Genomic DNA, 21,588 nt, shown 5'->3' on the forward strand with positions numbered 1-21,588 from the left:
TGAGCTGCATATACTAACCCCAAATGAAACTTTGTTTTGATGGATGGATCAAAGAGATGAATCCCTGGAAGAAGCTGAAACACAAATGAAACTCATTTGAAACCCTAAACTAACCCCAAATGTGGAATTCAAAATCTAGAAGGATTTAGCTAAAAGTTCATATGCCAAAGTTGTAGAACTTGGAAAAGTGAACAAATTTAATATTTGGAGAATTCCAAGTTGTGTGGAGAAATTTGGAGTAATTTGCAGAAATTCAATTTTGGGTTCAAATGGGAACTTCTGAAATTAATATAAACTAGCCAACTTTGAACCCTTGTAAATTCTGACCTATTAGCATTTTGAAGATGGTCCTTATAACACAGTTATAGAGCAATATGAGGAGTATAAGTTTGGTTAAGTCACTTAACCCTAACATTGTTTGAAACTTAGAGAAAACCTAGTCCAAAGTAAAGATGTCAGAAATTGTAGGTTTCAGACTTAGTGGAATTCAGATTCTGAATTTCAGCAATTGGAGCAAACTTTAAGCTATTGTAGTTTGGAATCCAAGAGGTTTTGGTTAATGGTCACTATATCAAACTTGTAGAGGAGCTATAGGAGTATAAACTTTATTAAGAAACTTGCCCCTAGAAACATTTGGAACCCAGGCAAAAGAGTGGTTCCAAGTGGTGCTGCTGTATTTCTGAATTTTCAGATTGGAAACAGTAACTGAAACCGAGTTCCAGTGTTTTGATGGCTGTTTGAAAGCTGGTTTGTGGCTAGCCTATAAGGTTTTAGGCTATGGTGTTTGTAGATGAAATAAATACCATATGATGGTGAATAATTTTAAGTAAGTGGGTATAGCATGATCCTACACGAAAAGTGGAGAATTAGTTGCTCAAATTTGGACTGTCAGGCTGGCCATAACTGAATTTTTATTTAGTTCGAAGAACTGAATTACAGCAGGATTGCTTAGTTTGGAGCTCATTTGTGATTAATTCATGTGATTTTGGATTAACGTTTCCATAGCAAAGTTGGAGACCATAGTAAGGTGAACAAGTTTGCTAAAATGAAATGGACTTGGTTCCACATAAACCTGGGAGACAAAGCTGTTCCAAGTTGCGCTGTCAGGATAGAGAGATGTTGATTTAGTTAACTATTGCTAGCAATTTCAGTGAGTTTTACCCACATTTGGAACCATGTGTTAATTAGTACAAAGAGAGTTGGGTCGAGGGTCTGTAGCAAAGTGAGAGACCAGATACAGCTGAACATGTATCATGCAAAAAGGTGGGCTTGTTACTGTATGGAACATAAAGAACAGCCTATTGCAATTCCCTCTATCAGACTTAATGTGGCCTATTTCAGTTCACTGAAAATCTATTTCAGAGTTTTGTTCACGCAACTTTGGAATACCATAACTCTTAATATGTATGGTTATAAGTTAAAAACCATATACCAAAGGTTTAAAACTATGTTGGGTGAACAAATTCCTTGCGGTGAGGAGGACTTGATGCCGCAAAAACTGGGAGAAATAGGTGTTCAAACTACCTTTGTCAGATTGGTGCAGTGCAGGTCTGATGCAGTGACTGTGGTTTTGGTTTAGTGTTTTTCCCTGGATTTTAGAGTTAATTTGTGGTTGATCCAAGGGGTATAAGTCTATAGCCTCTGTGGAGATAAGTTAGAGGGTTAGTTGGTGAACAAAGTTCACCAAGGTTGATTCCTGATGTTGCTTGGAAGTAGAAGAAATGAAGGGGTGGAAGGAGGGGTTCTGTTAAGCTGTGGTAGTTCAGTGTTGGTCAAAAGGAATCTGAAGAAGATCACTTCCTCTCTATTAGTGTTGCTCGAGTTTTGGATAGAGATCAAGTAGAGATAAGTAACTGAAGATCTAGAGGCCTCACATGCTGCTGGGAAAATATCTAGTTTGGACTAACTTGTGAGCAGTGAGCAGTGAGTGTTAATCAGTTTTGTTTGTTGTCTACACTTGAATACAAAGGAGCTGCTTGTGTGTGTTGTTGAGGTGTGTATGAAGTGTATGACTGAAGGCTGGAGATCTCACCCTCGGCTAGACATAATATCAAGCCTGAAACCTCTTTGAGCCTATCCTCAAGTGGGATTGTGGGTTCCCAGCTGCCCTCTCTTATCTGCAGTAGGAGACAAAAATTGATATTTTGACCATATAAGATGGACCAAGTTCTGTGTCTTTGTCTGTGCTGTGAATCTGCATGATAGTAGTGCATGGGAGCCACATCTTTGAGTCCATGTTGTGCTGGCACACTGGAAAACACTTCCCCTCTGCATGTTTGCCAAGTTCAGGGAACACCTATCCCATTTCAGGTATTTAAAGGGAAGGGAGCAGTGGAAATCTCCTCTCTACCTCGAGCTCTACTCACAGACCACTGCAAGGGTGTTGGGGTTCTTGTATTCCTGCTAGTGATGACCCTCTCCCACAGCCACCAAGTCTGCTCTGTCCAGAGCATCAAGTGCCAGTGGTCACCACTCTCACAATTATTCACCTTGTCGTAGCCAGACTAACTTGATGCATTGACTAGTGAAATGTGCATTAAGTTTATAGGAGTTGCTTGGAAACTATTTGATGCATTACCTTGATATCCATTCCTTAGGATTCTTTGAAAGTATCAAATATTGTTTACAAAAATTGCTAAGCCCTGCCTAGAGGTAAATCTTGCAGATAGAGTTTGTCCTTTGCATTAATGCCTAGCTCAAGTTTATCCTGAGGAAGGGTTGCTCTACCTACAAGAATATTTTCACCAGGACCATTGGGAGATCTAATGCAAGGTTCCCTATGATGTTTTAATCATCCTAAGGAACACAAACAATCCTAAGGATGGAAGTACTTAAATCGAGACTTGGGCTAGGAACAGGTGATGTTCTGCCCAGGTTGATTAAGGATTATAGGGAATGTAGGCTTGATGATCGAGGACTATATTAACTAGCCACATGTCCTGGTAGGACAGGATAAGCCTAATCTCAGCTTGACCAATACCAGAAAGGCTACCACGCAACGGGAGTGGAGAGATGGCGAGAGTAGCGTGTACCCTCCGTGGCAAGAGGCTGGACGGTGGAGTAATTGTGCTCTCGGTTGGCGTGAACCCGGTCTGTTCTTGAGATAGCAGGGGGCGGGTTAGCATATGAAAGGGTTAAGCGCTACATACGCCGTGTGGTTAGGGATCCCCAGCTGGGAAAATCGATTCGGATCGCCGTTATATCCTCGGACAATGGAGACTTGATCACTGCCCTGCAATCTTTTTTCTTGAATACGCAGGAGGTCTGCGTATTTTTCTATTAAGAAGAAAAAGGGGGTGGAACCCCAAAACAGAAACAGCAGTTTTACAAACTCACACCACCATTAACGCCTAAGACAACTCCTCTAAATGGAAGAAAGAGAGAGTTTTAGCGCCAGCCAAACGCCAGCACATCAACTCCTCCCTAGCTGCCGAAAGGGCGACCTCAACATTCGGGCTACAACCATCAAACACACACCTATTCCTGTGTTTCCAGATCGACCACGCACCCAATATGACCAGCGAGTTGAAACAATCCGACAAAGGCTTGCCCACCACCTCGGTACTCTTCTCCCACCAAGAGTCAAAGCAGCCATCACCTGTAGAGGGACAGAGCACCTGGAAGTCCCCAGACCGAAGGAAAAGGAACCAAAACTGCTTCGCAAAGCTGCACTCGACCAATAAGTGATTAATAGTTTCATCCGCCTGGTCACAAAGCGGACAGCAGATGGGATGATCCATTCCCCTTTTTGCCAACCTGTCAGCTGTCCAACATCTATCATGCACAACCAGCCACATAAAAAATTTGCATTTCCTTGGTGCCCACGTCTTCCAAATCCGTTCAGCCGGCCCAAACTCAACAGCTCCAAGGAGAAGAACCTGGTAGGCAGAACTAGAGGAGTAATCCCCCGACGCGCTGAACTTCCAAGAATGCTTATCAGGAATCCCAGGTTGAAGAACTAAGCCCTCCAGCAAGTCACAGAGATCCAAAACCTGTGCAAGCGCCCTAACTGAAAGCGCACCCCTTATATCAGCCACCCAATTCAGATTTGTTAGAGCATCTTTTACCAGCCTTTTGGAAGCGACACACTTAGGTACATGCTCAAGAACCTCAGGTGCCACCTCACCGATGCCTCTACCATTCAGCCACCGATCCTTCCAAAAGAGGATATCCTGTCCATCACCCAATTGAGACACAACTGCAACATTGATCAAGGCTTCCACCGCACCACAGGCCTGAACAGGGAGAACCGACCAAGGCTTAGAGTGATCGGTTCTCTGGAGCCAAGGCCACCTAGCTCGAAGCGCCACGCTCAAAAGCCAAAGATCAGTGATCCCAAGCCCGCCCAGAACTTTAGGCCTAGTGACCTTACCCCACGCCACTAAACAGTGACCACCATTGGCTTGTTTTCTTCCTTTCCAAAGGAAACCTCTTCTTATCTTGTCAATAGCTTTGATGGTCCAAATAGGGAGGTCCAAAGCCATCGCAGCATAAATCATTTTTGCTGTGAGAACAAACTGAACATAAACAGCTCGACCCGCCTTTGTCATTAGGTCGGCCTTCCAACCCGGGAGAACACTAGCTGCTTTGTCCACCAATGCCTGTAGCTGGGCCTTTGAAAGCTTTCCCAAGGACAGGGGCAGTCCAAGATATTGACACGGGAAATCTGAAATGGGGCAGGGGAGAGAAGCTTGGACCCGCATCAAATCATCTTCGGTACAACGAATGGGGAACACACTACTTTTCAGGACATTGGTCTTGAGCCCCGAGGCTTACCCAAAAAGCCGAAGGATCTCCAGGACCAAATTGATGTCTGAAGCCACCGGCCTAAGAAAAACCACCGCGTCATCCGCGTAGAGAAAAAGCCTGTGATGCAAAGTCCCAGAAGATAGCTGCTGAAGTAACCCTTCATCGGAAGCCTTTTGAATGAGCAAGTTCAGAACATCCATAACCAAAATGAACAACATAGGGGATAGTGGGTCTCCTTGCCTTAGACCCCTCTGGTGTGAAATGATCTCCCCAGGAACGCCATTTAGCAAAATTCTTGTGGAGGAAGAAGCCAACAGTCCACAAACAACATCACACCAAATCTGCCCAAACCCCATTTTCCTCAAAACCTCAATGAGAAACGGCCATGACACAGAGTCAAAAGCCTTAGAAATGTCTAACTTGAAGAGGATACGAGCTTGTCTTTGTTGATGGACATATCTGGCCGTACGCTGCACCAATATGAAGTTGTCAAGAATGAACCTTTTTTGATAAAAGCCGTCTGATTGGGTGAAACCATTGCACCCAAACGCCAGTTCTGCTTCTGATACTGCCCTGCAATCTAAGTCATGGATGGAATCATAATGAGCAAAAATCATGTTGTATTGATTAATGTGATGATGAAATTAGACTAGATGCAAACAAGGTCTATTAGTACTTAATCTAGTATTAAAATGTTGAAAGTAAGGACTCGTTTTAGTAAGCTTTTCTGCAAACTATTAAAGTTGATTCTTGCTAAAAGCCTTTCCTTGATTCCCAAATCCAGCATATCCTTGAGAGTCTTTTTCCTTAGTCGGGTAAGACTTGCGAAAGTACACTCCGTACTCAGGGTTTCCAAACCCATGTTGTTGCAGGTAATCAGGAGTATTCTAGATGTCCCTGTGGCTGTAAGATGCTTCCAGTCTTGAAGGAGGATTAGTTAGGTTTATGTATGAGCTTTGGAAGGGTTCTACCTTCCTACTTTTGTATGTAAGTTATGCACTTTGAGTATATCAGGACTTGTAATAAATGTAACTCTTTCTATGTAATAAACGTCAGTTTTAGAAATGAAAAGAATGTTTTATAAAGTCTTTCGCTCTTATCTCCGAAGTGTGTGTGTATCGAATGTGATTACTGTAATATGCATGTATGTGGGAGATCCTTGGGATGATGAGTTCAAGTTGGTGAACTCGATAGCCTTGTTAAGTTACACGGTACACGTATATAGCCATCTAAGGTCGTTAATGGCAAGCATTGGTGCACATGGGCCAGATAATTTGGGAGGGCTATCACATAGTGGTATCGGAGCGATCCCCCATTAGCATGGATATTAAAGTAATCTTTTGATATACTTCAAAAGGATTTTGAGTCCAAACTATTTTGGAAAATTTAAGAATCTATGATCAAATCCTGATAGTCGAAGTGCAAATAATATATGGTTAAGTTAAGGGCTATAAGGTGGCTTAGTTTAGGATGCTAACCACTAAGCCACAACTATAATGCAATTTTCTCCAGGTACACTAACTAAACCCTAGGAAAGTGCGACTAGTGTTCAATGACGGAGTGAGTAGGATTTGTAACACCCCAGTGTTACTCAGGGTTTTCCCTCAGTACCCAACCGGTGACTATGGTTTGAAGACAGATTGGTGGTTCCTAAAAATAGAGACCTCAAGAATAAATTCTTAGATGAGGCTCATCTCTCCAAATTCTCCATGCACCTGGGAAGCACCAAGATGTACCATGATCTGAAGCCCCTGTATTGGTGGACCAGGATGAAAAGGGAGATAGCCCAATATGTATCGGAACGCGACACCTGTCAGAGGATAAAGGCAAGCCACTTAAAATCAGCCGGTGCCTTGCAACCCCTATCGATACCTTCATGGAAATGGGATGACATCAGCATGGATTTGACTGTGGGTCTGCCGAACACCTCTCAACATCATGATTCAATCTGGGTTATTGTGGACCGATTGACGAAAGTGGCACATTTTCTTCCAGTGCACACCACCGATAAGGCTCATAAGTATGCAGAGTTGTACATTGACTGAATTGTGTGTTTGCATGAATTACCCCGAACAATTGTCTCTGACCGAGGAGCCCAGTTCGTGGCCAGATTTTGGGAGCAATTGCAAGAGTCCTTGGGGACCAAGCTGGTAAAAGTTCAGCTTACCACCCCCAAACTGATGGTCAGACCGAAAGGGTAAATCAGATTCTTGAAGATATGCTAAGGGCTTGTGCGATCGATTACGGCAAGAACTGGGATAAGTGCCTCTCCTTGGCAGAGTTTGCTTATAACAACAGTTATCAATCCAGTCTGAAGATGGCACCTTTCGAAGCCTTATATGGAAGGAGGTGTCGAACACCCCTCAACTAGTCACAGCCCAGCGAAAGAGAAATCCTTGGGCCCGACCTGGTGTTAGAAGCCGAAAGAAAAGTCAAAATGATCAGGAAGAACCTAGAAGTTGCTCAGGCTAGGCAAAAGAGTTACCATGACAAGAGAAGGAAACCCCTCCAGTTTGAAGTGGGAGATTTCGTATATCTGAAAGTATCGCCCACAAAATGAGTGCAAAGGTTTGGGATCAAAGGCAAGTTAGCCCCTGGCTACATTGGACCTTATGAGATCATAGAAGCATGTGGACCCGTGGCATACAAATTGAAGCTACCTCCAAAGATGTCTGGCATCCACAATGTGTTCCATGTATCCCAATTGAAGAAATGTGTTTGGTTACCAACAGATGTTATAACAGAACCAGATGTGGAGATAGAGCCAGATCTATCATACGAGGAACACCCCTCCAAGGTTCTGGATTGCAAGGAGAGATCAACTCGTGCGAGGTCGATCAAAATGTATAAGATCCAATGGAGCAACCATTCAGAGGAAGAGGCTACCTGGGAACTGAGGATTTTCTGCGCTCGAACTACCCTGATTGTCTACCTAAGGAAATCAGTACGTAACCATACCCCAACCCCCTGCCCTTTGAATCCAAATATAAGAAAGATGATCTTAACGTAAACCAAGTTAAGCGATAAAACTAGAACAAAAGGGCTTCCTTCTGAAGTTTAAAAGAGGATGACATTCGAAGAGCAGGTTTCCTAAAGAACCTTAATAAGCAAACCAACACTATGAAAGCAAGCAGTAACCTTCTCCTCACCTCTGAAGAACCCCTACCCGAATCTCGGGGCGAGATTCTTTTAATGGGGGAGGGCTGTAACACCCCAGTGTAACTCAGGGTCTTTCCCTCAGTACCCAACTGGTGACCATTATCACATGTAAATGTAATTGAGTAAAAAGCACCAAATTGAAAAGCAAAAACTAAAAACATGTATTTTTCATCTCAAGAAACATACCATGAACACATCATGCACCTCAAGGGAGAAAAATGTTCAAAACTCTAATACTACCCTAATTAAGTCATTTGAACACAAAAAGGAAATTTAGTGAAAAGACTATGAAAAACATAAAATCATAATGTGGATCAATTAACAAAGTTGCAGTACACTAAATAAGCTACAAAATATAGTCAGGAAGTTTAATCAAAAGGGTTTTGCAAAATGTCCAAAACAGCCACTTAAGTGAAGACTCAATTAGAAATTCAGAAATCTGAAAATTGACCCTCTCTTCTTAATCAACCATGTTCACCTAGTTCCAAGGCTCAAACCTGCGAGGTCCAAATATCAAATTGGCGCCAAATTACCTTAGGCACGTCCTGGAAACGTTTGGAGGCAAATCTCAGCGGTTTGATATGATTTGGCATTGTTTTCCCTCGGGACGCAACAGTTAGACACTGCAACTTGATGACACGACAACTCACTGTACACGGCCGAAAACCCCTCGGCTCCCACACATAAACGACAAAGCTTACATCAAGGAACATATATTACACGGCCATCTTGCCCAAATTCGCGAAGATATGAAGCCTATCGGCGTTAGAACAGGAGCAGAAGCGATGTGCCACGTGCTCGACCGCGGCTGATGCGCCGGTGCACGCCACACCGCGCGCCCGCGCGCCCGCACTGGTCCACGCCCGACCATGCACCGCGCCCACACCTATAAGAGCGGTGCAGCCTCGATCGTACTCCCTCCGCACCTCGCCTAACTTCCCAGAGCTAGCTCGTAGCTTCGGCGACCTCCCAGCGACCCGCCACCGCCGCCAGAGCTCGGCCACCGTGGCCAGGCCTCTTCCTGGCCACCTCCCACCGATCCAGTGCATCGACTAGCTTTCCTAGAGCCCTGCAAAGCTTCCCGAAGCAAGAGACCGAGCGCACCCTCACTGGAGACGTCGTTCCACCTCACCGGAGTTGTTTCTTCCGCCGGCGCGCGTGGCCACGACTCACCGGTAAGCCATAGTTCGATTACTCGTGCCCATGACTTCCCTGACCCTCAGTGAAGCTCGCGACATACTTTAATCGAACTATACCGCCGTGGTTAGGCCGGATCACTTGCCACCGATGAGCTCCCCCGCCTGCGCACGAGGACCGACCGACTCCGACCACCGCCAACGACGAACCGACTATCGACGTGACCGTCATAACCTCCCCGACCTCCCTTGACACTTCACCAAAGCTTAGTCGCTGCCGGTAAGCCCCACCGCCCTTTCCTCCGCCATGGTTACTGTTCCAGTGAGGACAGGAGCGCGGGTCAGATTTAGGTTAACCCTAGGGGGTTTTCTGCAATGTCAGTGACCCACGTGAATAGTGTACCAAGGGCTTATCTGTGAGAGAAAAGTGGAAAATAGAACCAGGGACTTCAGCGCAAATGTGAATTATTTTCCTTTTCGAATATTAAGTTATTTAAATATGCGGTAAACTTGATAAATGTATAACTTGAAAAATATTCATCCAAATTTGGTCAAACAAATTTTGCTAGACTTTGTAAAATATGAACTGTCAAACAAAAATAGTAAACCCTATGTTTTCTATACTAATTTTTAGAGTTTTGAATTAAATTAGAAAACTGCCCAAACCTTAATAATACAGAAAAAAATAGAAATACTTCTATGCTGGACTTAAGAAAATTTGTGGAGACACTCACCTAGTATATACACTGTTTAAAAATAATGAACACCCCAGTATACAAGAATAAGCCAGAAATATCCCTTAAAGACTATTTCTGCCAAAAGTTTAGAAAAATGAAAAAAGCGATAGAAAATAGAAACCAGAGAGTGACCATTTTTTCCTAGTATGCCTAAGTGATATAGATCATAGGAAAAATATATGGAACCCTGGTCTAGTGTTAATCTAATGTTATAATTTTATTTAGGCATTAAGAAGTCAACAAAGTCCATGGTTAAAAATATATGGGCACATGCAATAATGGCAAGAAAAATTCAGTAGACCCCTGACCACTAATATACCACTGCAAAAATGATAAACACCCCAAACCATCACAGTAAGTGAGTTAAACAAATAGAACTTGGATTTGGCCAATACTTCAAATAAATCAAAAGAAAGACTAAAATGTGAAACAGTGAGCAACCCAATTTTTACCCAAGTACTAAAAATGTTGAAAGGGAAATAGGCTTACACCTTTTCCTAAAATGATTTTGGTGGTTGAATTGCCCAACACAAATAATTGGACTAACTAGTTTGCTCTAGATCATAAGTTCTACAGGTGCCAAAGGTTCACAATAAACCAATGCAAAGTTCAAAGAAAGGATTCAAAAAGAAAGCAGCAAAGCAACCGAAGGCTGCCCTGGTCTGGCGCACCGGACTGTCCGGTGTGCCACCGGATAGTGTCCGGTGCACCAGGGTGGATTCTCTCCAACTCGCTAGCTTCGGTAATTCTGGGAGCCACTCCGCTATAATTCACCGGACTGTCCGGTGTGCCAGCGGATTAACGGCTACACAGCGCCAACGGTCGTCTGCAAAGAAACAGTGAAACGCTACAGTGCGCGACTGCGCGCGCAGAAGTCAGAGCAGGCGCAGAAGGCGCACCGGACAGTGAACAGGACCTATCTGGTGCACCACCGGACTACCCGGTGGCCCCGTTGTCAGAAGCTCCAACGGTCGGAACCCAACGGCCTGGTGACGTGGCTGGCGCACCGGACAGTGTCCGGTGCGCCATACGACAGAAGCCCTCACCAACGGTTCTTTTGGTGGTTGGGGCTATAAATACCCCCAACCACCACACTTCAATGCATCCAAGATTTCAGCCATAAAACCTCATACAAGAGCTCTAGACTTTATTCCAAGACACAAACAAAGAGATCAAATCCTCTCCCAAGTCCGGAATCACTCCAAACAAAATTAGTGACTAGAGAGAGAGAGACTTTTGTGTTCTTTTGAGCTCTTGCGCTTGGATCGCTTTTCTTCTTCCTCCATTCTTGTGTTCAACTCACTTGTAATCAAAACAAGAGACACCAAGTTGTGGTGGTCCTTGTAGTGGACTTAGTGTCCCATTTGATTGAAGAGAAAGGCTCACTCGGTTTAAGTGACCGTTTGAGAGAGGGAAAGGGTTGAAAGAGACCCGGTCTTTGTGACCACCTCAACGGGGAGTAGGTTCGCAAGAACCGAACCTCGGTAAAACAAATCACCATGTTCATCCGCTTTATTTCTTTATTGATTTGTTTTTTCTCTCTTTCGGACTCGAATTTAATTATAACGCTAACCTCGGCTTGTAGTTGTGCTTAAAGTTTGTAAATTTCAGATTTGCCTATTCACCCCCCCCCTCTAGGCGACTTTCAATTGGTATCAGAGCTCGGTACTTCATTAGAGCCTAACCGCTCGAAGTGATGTCGGGAGCATCCGCCATGAGGGAGATCGGGACCGGCGACAAGTCCGCAAGCTCGGGGAGAACACACTCAAGGGAGTCCGCCCACAAGCACAAGGAAAAATCCTCTTTCTCCATCAAGTCCCAACGGAAGGATGACAAGAAGAAGATGAAGAAGGTGGTCTACTACGAGACCGACTCTTCGTCACCCTCCACCTCCGGCTCGGAATCGGCATCCGCCACTTCTAAGCGCCATGAGCGCAAGAAGTATAGTAAGATGCCCTTTGCTATCCTCGTATTTCAAACTGCACTCCATTACTTTCTGTCCCATTAGGCAAACCACCTATGTTTGAAGGTGAAGATTATTCTATGTGGAGTGATAAAATGAGGCATCACCTAACCTCACTCCACAAAAGCATATGCGATATTGTTGAGTATGGAGCGCAGGTACCGAAGAAGGGGGACAAGGATTATGATTCGGAGGAGGTCGAACAAATCCAACACTTCAACTCCCAAGCCACTACTATACTCCTCGCCTCTCTAAGTCAAGAGGAGTATAATAAGGTGCAAGGGTTGAAGAGTGCCAAAGAGATTTGGGACGTGCTAAAGACCACGCACGAAGGAGACTAGGTGACCAAAATCACCAAGAGGGAAACGATCGAGGGGGAGCTCAGTCGCTTCATGCTTCACCAAGGGGAGGATCCACAAGCCATGTACAACCGGCTCAAAACCTTGGTGAACCAAGTGCGCAACCTCGGGAGCACCAAATGGGATGACCATGAAATGGTCAAGGTTATTTTTAGTTCACTCGTATTTCTTAACCCTACTCAAGTTCAATTAATTTGTGGTGATCCAAGATATAAACTAATGTCTCCCGAGGAAGTGATAGGAAAGTTTGTGAGCTTTGAACTCATGATCAAAGGCTCCAAACAAATCATTGAGCGAGGCGCCACCTCCACACCCGAGGTGCAACTCGTCGCCTTCAAAGCGACGGAGGAGAAGAAGGAAGAGTCTACACCAAGTAGGCTTCCCATCGACGCCTCTAAGCTCGACAACGAGGAGATAGCTTTAATCATCAAAAGCTTTCGCCAAATCCTCAAGCAAAGGAAGGGGAGAGATTACAAGCCCCGTTCCAAGAAGGTGTGCTACAAATGTGGTAAGCCCGGTCATTTTATTGCTAAATGTCCTTTATCTAGTGATAGTAACAGGGACGACGACAAGAAGGGAAAGAGAAGAGAAAAGAAGAAGTATTACAAGAAGAAGGGCGGCGATGCCCATGTTTGCCGGGAGTGGGACTCCGACGAGAGCTCCACCGACTCCTCCGACGAGGACGCCGCAAACATCGCCGTCACCAAAGGGCTTCTCTTCCCCAACGTCGGCCACAAGTGCCTCATGGCAAGGGACGGCAAAAAGAAGGTAAAATCTAGAGCCTCCACTAAATACGCAACATCTAGTGATGAGGAAAACTCTAGTGATGATGAGAATAATTTGCTCACCCTTTTTGCCAACTTAAACATGCAACAAAAAGAAAAATTGAATGAATTAATTAGTGTCATTTATGAAAAGGATGAACTCTTGGATACCCAAGAGAACTTCCTTATTAAAGAAAATAAGAAGCATGTTAAAGTTAAAAATGCTTATGCTCAGGAGATAGAAAAATGTGAAAAATTAACTAGTGAGCTAAGCACTTGCCATGACACTATTTCCAACCTTAGATTTGAAAATGATAAATTGATTGCTAAGGTTGAGAAAGTAAATGTTAGTGATGATTCTCTTGTCAACCTTAGAAATGATAATGCTAATTTGATTGCTAAGATTGACAAATTGAATGCATCTCTCTTTAGCCTTAAAATTGAGAATAAAAAATTAATTGCTAAGGCTAAAGACTTAAATGTTTGCAATATTTCTATTTCCAATCTTAGAGATGAGAATGCTATTTTTCATGCTAAGATTGTTGAATTAAATGCTTGCAAACCCTCTACATCTACCGTTGAGCATGTTACTATTTGCACTACATGTAGAGATATTAATGTTGATGTTATTCATGATCATCTAGCTTTAATTAAACAACAAAATGATCACATAGCTCAACTTAGTGCTAAGATTAATGAGCATGACTTAGAAAATGAGAAATTTAAATTTTCTAGAAGCATGCTCTATAGTGGGAGACGCCCTGGGATTAAGGATGGCCTTGGCTTCCAAAAGGGAGACAATGTCAAGCTTAATGCCTCTAAAAGATTGTCTAACTTTGTTAAGGGCAAAGCTCACATGGCTCAGGATAACGAGTGTTACATTTTATACCCTGCTGGTTATTCCGAGCACAAAATTAGGAGAATTCACTCTAAGAAGTCTCACTCTAGCTCTCATCATGCTTTTATGTATAAGAGTGAGGCATCTAGTTCTAGGCAATCAACCCATGCTAAATTGCCCAAGAAGAAAACTCCTATTGCATCAAATGAACCTAACATTTCATTTAAGACTTTCGATGCATCATATGTTTTAACTAATAAATCAGGCAAAGTAGTTGCCAAATATGTTGGGGCCAAACACAAAGGATCAAAGACTTGTGTTTGGGTACCCAAGGTGCTTGTTTATAATGTGAAAGGACCCAAGACCGTTTGGGTACCTAAGAACAAGGCCTAAATTTGTTTTGTAGGTTTATGCATCCGGGGGCTCAAGTTGGATCATTGATAGCGGGTGCACAAACCACATGACTAGGGAGAAAATGATGTTCTCCTCCTACGAGAAAAACAATGATCCCCAAAGAGCTATCACATTCGGGGATGGAAGTCAAGGTTTGGTCAAAGGACTTGGTAAAATTGCTATATCTCTTGACCATTCTATTTCCAATGTTTTCCTTATAGATTCTTTAGATTACAATTTGTTTTCCGTTTCTCAATTATGTAAAATGGGCTACAACTGTCTTTTTACGGATTTAGGTGTTACTGTCTTTAGAAGAAGTGATGATTCAGTAGCATTTAAGGGAGTGTTAGAGGGTCAGCTATACTTAGTTGATTTTAATAGAGCTGAACTCGACACTTGCTTAATTGCTAAGACTAACATGGGTTGGCTCTGGCACCGCCGACTAGCCCATGTTGTGATGAAGAATCTTCATAAGCTTCTAAAGGGAGAGCACATTTTGGGACTAACCAATGTTCATTTTGAGAAAGACAGGGTTTGTAGCGCATGTCAAGCAAGAAAGCAAGTTGGTGTTCATCATCCACACAAGAACATCATGATTCATGACGACTGACAGGCCGCTTGAGCTACTCCACATGGATCTATTCGCCCCGATAGCTTATATAAGCATCGGCGGGAGTAAGTACTGTCTAGTTATTGTGGATGATTATTCTCGCTTCACTTGGGTGTTCTTTTTGCAGGATAAATTCCAAACCCAAGAGACCTTAATGGGATTCTTGAGACAGGCTCAAAATGAGTTCGGCTTAAGGATCAAAAAGATTAGAAGCGACAACGGGACGGAGTTCAAGAACTCACAAATAGAAGGCTTTCTTGAGGACGAGGGCATCAAGCATGAGTTCTCTTCTCCCTACACGCCACAATAAAATGGTGTAGTGGAGAGGAAGAATAGAACTCTACTTGACATGGCAAGGACCATGCTTGATGAGTACAAGACTTCGGACCGGTTTTGGGGGGAAGCAATCAACACCGCTTGCTACGCCATCAACAGTCTCTACCTTCACCGAATCCTCAAGAAGACATCATATGAACTCCTAACCGGTAAAAAGCTCAATGTTTCATATTTTAGAGTCTTTGGTAGCAAATGTTTTATTCTTGTTAAAAGAGGTAGAAAATCTAAATTTGCTCCTAATGCTGTAGAAGGCTTTTTACTTGGTTATGATTCAAACACAAGGGCATATAGAGTCTTTAACAAGTCCACTGGACTAGTTGAAGTTTCTTGTGACATTGCGTTTGATGAAACTAACGACTCTCAAGTAGAGCAAGTTGATCTTGATGAGCTAGATGATGAAGAGGCTCTGTGCGTCGCGCTAAAGAACATGTCCATTGGGGATGTGTGTCCTAAAGAATCCGAAGAACCTCCACAAGCACAAGATCAACCATCTTACTCCATGCAAGCATCTCCACCAACTCAAGACGAGGATCAAGCTCAAGAGGATGAACATGAAGATCAAGAAGATGAGCCACCTCAAGAAGGGAACAATGATCAAGGGGGAGATGCCCATGATCAAGACAAGAAAGATGATGAGGGTCCAAGACCACCACACCTAAGAGTCCACCAAGCAATACAACGAGATCACCCCGTGAACTCCATCCTCGGCGATATTCATAAGGGGGTAACTACTCGATCTCGTGTTGCTCATTTTTGTGAACATTACTCCTTTGTGTCTTCTATTGAGCCATATAGGGTAGAAGATGCATTAAGGAATTCGGATTGGGTGTTGGCAATGCAAGAGGAACTCAACAACTTCACGAGGAATGAGGTATGACATTTAGTTCCACGTCCTAACCAAAATGTTGTAGGAACCAAGTGGGTCTTCCGCAACAAAAAAGATGAGCATGGTGTGGTGACAAGGAACAAAGCCTGACTTGTGGCCAAGGGATATTCACAAGTCGAAGGTTTGGATTTCGGTGAAACCTATGCACCCGTAGCTAGGCTTGAGTCAATTCGTATATTACTTGCCTATGCTACTTACCATGGCTTTAAGCTTTATCAAATGGACGTGAAAAGTGCCTTCCTCAATGGACCAATCAAGGAAGAGGTCTATGTTGAGCAACCTCCCGGCTTTGAAGATAGTGAGTACTCTAACCATGTATATAAACTCTCTAAGGCGCTTTATGGGCTCAAGCAGGCCCCAAGAGCATGGTATGAATGCCTAAGAGTTTTTCTTATCGCTAATGGCTTCAAAGTCGGAAAAGCCGATCCTACTCTCTTTACTAAAACAATTGCAAATGATTTGTTTGTATGCCAAATTTATGTTGATGATATCATATTTGGGTCTACTAACAAATCTACTTGTGAAGAGTTTAGTAGGATCATGATTCAAAAATTCGAGATGTCAATGATGGGGGAGTTGAAGTATTTCTTAGGATTTCAAGTAAAGCAACTCCAAGAGGGCACCTTCATCAGCCAAACAAAGTACATTCAAGACATACTCACAAAGTTTGGGATGAAGGATGCCAAACCCATCAAGACACCCATGGGAACTAATGGGCATCTCGACCTCAACACGGGAGGTAAATCCGTAGATCAAAAGGTATACCGGTCAATGATAGGTTCTTTACTCTATTTATGTGCATATCGACCGGATATTATGCTTTCCGTATGCATGTGTGCAAGATTCCAAGCTGATCCTAAGGAAGTTCACCTTAGGGTCGTAAAACGAATCTTGAGATATTTAGTTTATACTCCTAAGTTTGGCCTTTGGTACCCCGGGGGATCAACTTTTGATTTAATTGGATATTCAGATGCTGATTGGTCACGGTGTAAAATTGATAGAAAGAGCACATCAGGGACTTGCCAATTCTTGGAAAGATCTCTGGTGTCATGGGCTTCAAAGAAGCAAAATTCTGTAGCTCTTTCTACCGCCGAAGCCGAGTATATTGCCGCAGGCCATTGTTGCGCGCAATTGCTTTGGATGAGGCAAACCCTTAGGGACTATGGTTACGAATTGACCAAAGTTCCTCTTCTATGTGATAATGAGAGTGCAATCCGCATGGCGGATAATCCCGTTGAGCACAGCCGCACTAAACACATAGCCATTCGGTATCACTTTTTGAGGGATCAACAACAAAGGGGGGATATCGAGATTGCATATATTAACACCAAAGAACAATTGGCCGATATCTTTACCAAACCACTAGATGAGAAAACTTTTACCAAACTTAGGCATGAGCTAAATGTAACACCTCAGGTGTTACCATGGCTAGAGCACACCTTGGTACTAAGGACTGTGATCACATGTAGTAATAACTTAAGGAGAACATAAGAACCTTGGAGACCATGTGTTCACCAAGATTTCTAATGACCTAAGAAGTATTACTCAAACCTTTGTGCACTTACTACCTTGGGCAAGAGGAGGGAAAACCCTAGACCTCTCTTGAACCCTATCTCCCAAAGCCATGGTTAAGAGGGGGGAGAGAGTGAGAAAATGTGCAAACCATGAGTAATCTTTAACCAAACTTTAAGTAACCTTATAACCAGCAATTGTGGGAAGGAAACATTGCAAAAAGACCCCTGGAGAAACCCCAAATCCATTCCCTAAGTAGAGAGAGAGCTAGAGCTCTCTAATTCTCTCTAAGTTAAAAACTACACCTACACTAAAGATCAACCGTGTTCACCTCGAAGCTGGCACCAAAACCACCTAAGTTCTATACCAAAAATGTGGCATACCACCTAGGGCACCCACTAGAAAAAGCTGAGCCCGAGATCTTGACGTTTGACATGCCTTGGCATGGTTTTTATCGCGAAGTGGGCAGAGTGACATACCTGATTTGGCGACCGAAGATCTCCCTACCTAGGCCATATCTGCCATGGCAACTCACGGATGAGAGACAGCCCTAGGTGCCAGGAAAAGACTCGCACCGGATTTTTGCCAAGATTCGCACGTTTGCGACTTGGGTGAGCTGTGGAACACGGGCAGAAGAAAAGTTCCACGTGTTCGACGCGCTCTGTGTGCGCCAGAGCACGCCCGCGCGCGCCCCACGTCGCGCCAACGGCCAGCCGACACCATGGCCCGCGCCCGCGCCTATAAAGCCCGCTCAGGCGTCGACCACACACTTCCGCGCACGCTCAAACCTCACCGAAGCTCAACTCACCGCCGTTTGCCCGTGCGCGGCGTGTCCGCGGCCACCCGAGCCCCTGCCGCCGTAGACCGGCCAGCCCAGCCTTTCCCAACCCCGTCCGACCCTTGGAGACGAGTGAGCACACCTTAGTGAAGCTTCCCGAGCGAGGAATCGAAGCCTGCTTTGCCGGAGAGGCCCGTCCACGGTCGCCGGAGTTCACAACCCCGCCGGAGTGCGTGGACCGGGTAATCCACTGAACCTTTTTCCGACTCCTTGTGCACACGGTCTCTATGTCACCCCGTGAAGCTCACCATGCCCTTGGATTGAACTAGATCGCCATGATTTGGCCGGCACACCCGCCGCCGACGAAGACACCCGCCTGCGCACGTGGACCGAGTGATTCCGGCCATCCCCGCCGTCGAGTCGTACATCGCTGTGACCGCCAGAGCCTCCCCGAGCCAACCCCGCCCCTCGTCGGACCTATCTCACCGCCGGTAAGCCACGCCACCCTTTTCTTTCTTGCGGGCACTATTTAAACCTAGGGAAGGACCGCGGGGGAGAAGAAAAGAAGTCTGGGGGGTTTGTGAAACGTCAGAGACTCAAATGAATAGTAATGCGGGGCTATAACTGAGAGAGTTAGTTTGGAAATACCCCATGGTCCTCGGTGTAAACTGCTTTTCCAGAAAACCTTTATTAAATCTGATTTTAAATTTGAACAGAAACTTTAATAATTCATAACTTCTGTTTAGTTCATCCAAATTTAGTCAAACTAATTTTGTCAGACTTTAAATAATATAAACTGCTTAGGAAAAATATAAAACCCTTGAGTACTACAGAAAACTATAAGGTTCTGATTTAATTATTGTTTTGGCCAAAAGCTAAATAATAGGGCTAAAAATAGTTGCACTATTTGACTAGGGTTAGACAAATTTGGAGAAGTTTATATCCACCTACTGATCTGTTTAAAAATGTTAAACCTCTCTGTCTAACCCATTAAGTTAGTTTTTGCCATTTAATTTACAATATGCTTAAGGTTAAGAAAAATAGAAAAGGTGATTTAAATAATGAACCAGAGGGCACCCCTATTTTTGTTAGGGTACTTATTCAATGTAGTTCACTAGAAAAATCTATCATACCCTGGTTTAGTATAAAAAAAGTAGGATCCCTTTTATTTTGAGAAAACAAGGAAAACTTAGAAAAACCCTACAAAAATAACCCCAAGGTGAAAACACCCCAACCCTTGGGATAATTAATGTTTTGTTAATAAGAACTTAGGAAAAATATGAAATATGTTGTTTGACATTTTTCAAATAACAATGTAGTAGAAAGTGCCTTTTTGGCATTTAACTTTAGAAAATCATAACTAAATGACCATCCCTTAGCTTTCTGTGTTTTTTGGCACAGAAGCCTATTATTACTTATTAGATGCCAACAAAAATAACCCTTAAGGCAGAACTCACCCCTAATTAAGAGATATAGTGTAAAGTGGCCCATTTTACACAACTGTTGTCATTTTTGTCTAAAGCATAGCCTTTCTATTTTAAACCCCAAATTCCTAGAATAGGCTATAATGACCCTTGGAAACCCACTGTAATTTTTACAGAATTTTTGGAAAATATTAGACCACTGTTGTAATTCAAACCTACACTAGAAACCCTAAATACGAAATAAAGAAGGGGAAAATGAATAAGAGGAACTAGTGTCATCCTAAAACCCTCATTAACTTGTCCACTGAAATATATAGAGGCAATACAATTTCCCTGTGCCTATCCCTAGCAAAACCTAAACCTAGAAGTGATAAACATCAACCATTAAAAGCCACATATGACCCGGAAACCCTAAGTTACTCATTAACTTAGTTTTTCTTTTCTTAGCATAATGTTATTAAATCCGACATAATCATGACATACATGTTCATTGCATTTCGATAGACTATAACCTTGCTGACGGAGAGTACGTCCTCGTGTCGGAGCAAGGAGCTGCTCAGGAGGTAGCCCCAGATCCAGCACCAGAGCCTGCACCAGAGGACCTGCCTGCCACTGCTTTGGAAGGCAAGCCCCGGTTTTATGCATAACCTGTTAATTATGCTATTTTAATTTACTTAATGATTGTAGGATTGATTGTGCACTTAAGTGTAGGAGTTGTTTGAAACCCTAGTTGCATGATCTCAGGAATCCCATTGTGGTGAATACTAGTATGCTAAGTCGAGTAGCTGCTTTATTAATTAGGATCTCGGTAGAAGTCGAGTGATTTTTCTAGCACTCGCGCGAGGTCAGGAATTGGTTGTATCCACTTTCTTATCATATTGATGTTGGTTCGTGGGCAACAATCCATGGGGATTGGTTGTCTACAGGATAAAAATTGGAATAAGGATTAAGGTGTGGTACCGTGAGTCAAGCGTTTGAACGTACTAAGCACATGCCGAGAAATATGGTAAATCGGTAAGTCTAGTACCTGAGTGAACCTGGCAGTGGACATATCCCCTCACGCGACCTGAGACGTGGTCTCCCATTCCGGTTATGGTGGGTACAAGTGCGGTCACTGCACGACGGCAGTCGGGGTCAGTGAGGCATTGTACGCCAAGGAGGTGAGCCCTGATCTGCTGACGGGGAATCGATGGGGACGGTTGATGTGTGTGGGGACAGAGTGCCCCTACATGTCGTGTGTTTAGGTTTACCTTGCAAGGATGAAAACTCGATTCGAATCGTCTGCTTCTCACAACTAATGAGACTGCTTGATCCATGCTGCTACATTGAGTAATAAGTGGAAATGAGATGACTGGCAAAAAGATGTTGATTGATAAAATGTTTGATACCATGTATGAATAGCTAGGTACTCATCTAGTTTAAAAAGGATCATACTAAAACTTGAAAAGCTAAAACTTGATTTTAGACTCAGCTAGTGCTTTTGGCAAACCAAACCCCTCAGCCAAACAGCTGCATGTCTAGAGGTAGAGGAGTAGACTCCTCACATCGGGTAAGTCTAGCTGAGTATTAGTATACTCAGCCTTGCTTGTGGCACAATTTTTGCAGGTACTCATTGATTTGGTTGATGGTGTGACTTGGCCTCCATCCCTGCCACCGGGATAGACGGTCGAGTGGGTTACTGCTTCCGCAGGAGAGGACCAGGAGGAGTAGCGTGGCCAGGCTCCGCCATGTTACTCGGTTTTCTCCGTTAGTTATTTCCGCTGCATTAAAATTTATGGTTATTATTTCTGAAACTCCGATAATGTAATCACTAATTATACTTATTAAATTTGTGGTATTATGTTTTATTGTATTTCTCTGTGCCTCACCTTCGAGTGAGCTAGTGGTATTCGATCCTGGTAAGTGGCTTTATCGGACTAGATCCGAGGGACTGACGGGTTATTC

Source organism: Zea mays, chromosome 3, assembly GCF_902167145.1.
Source record: "Zea mays cultivar B73 chromosome 3, Zm-B73-REFERENCE-NAM-5.0, whole genome shotgun sequence".
NCBI lineage: Eukaryota > Viridiplantae > Streptophyta > Magnoliopsida > Poales > Poaceae > Zea > Zea mays.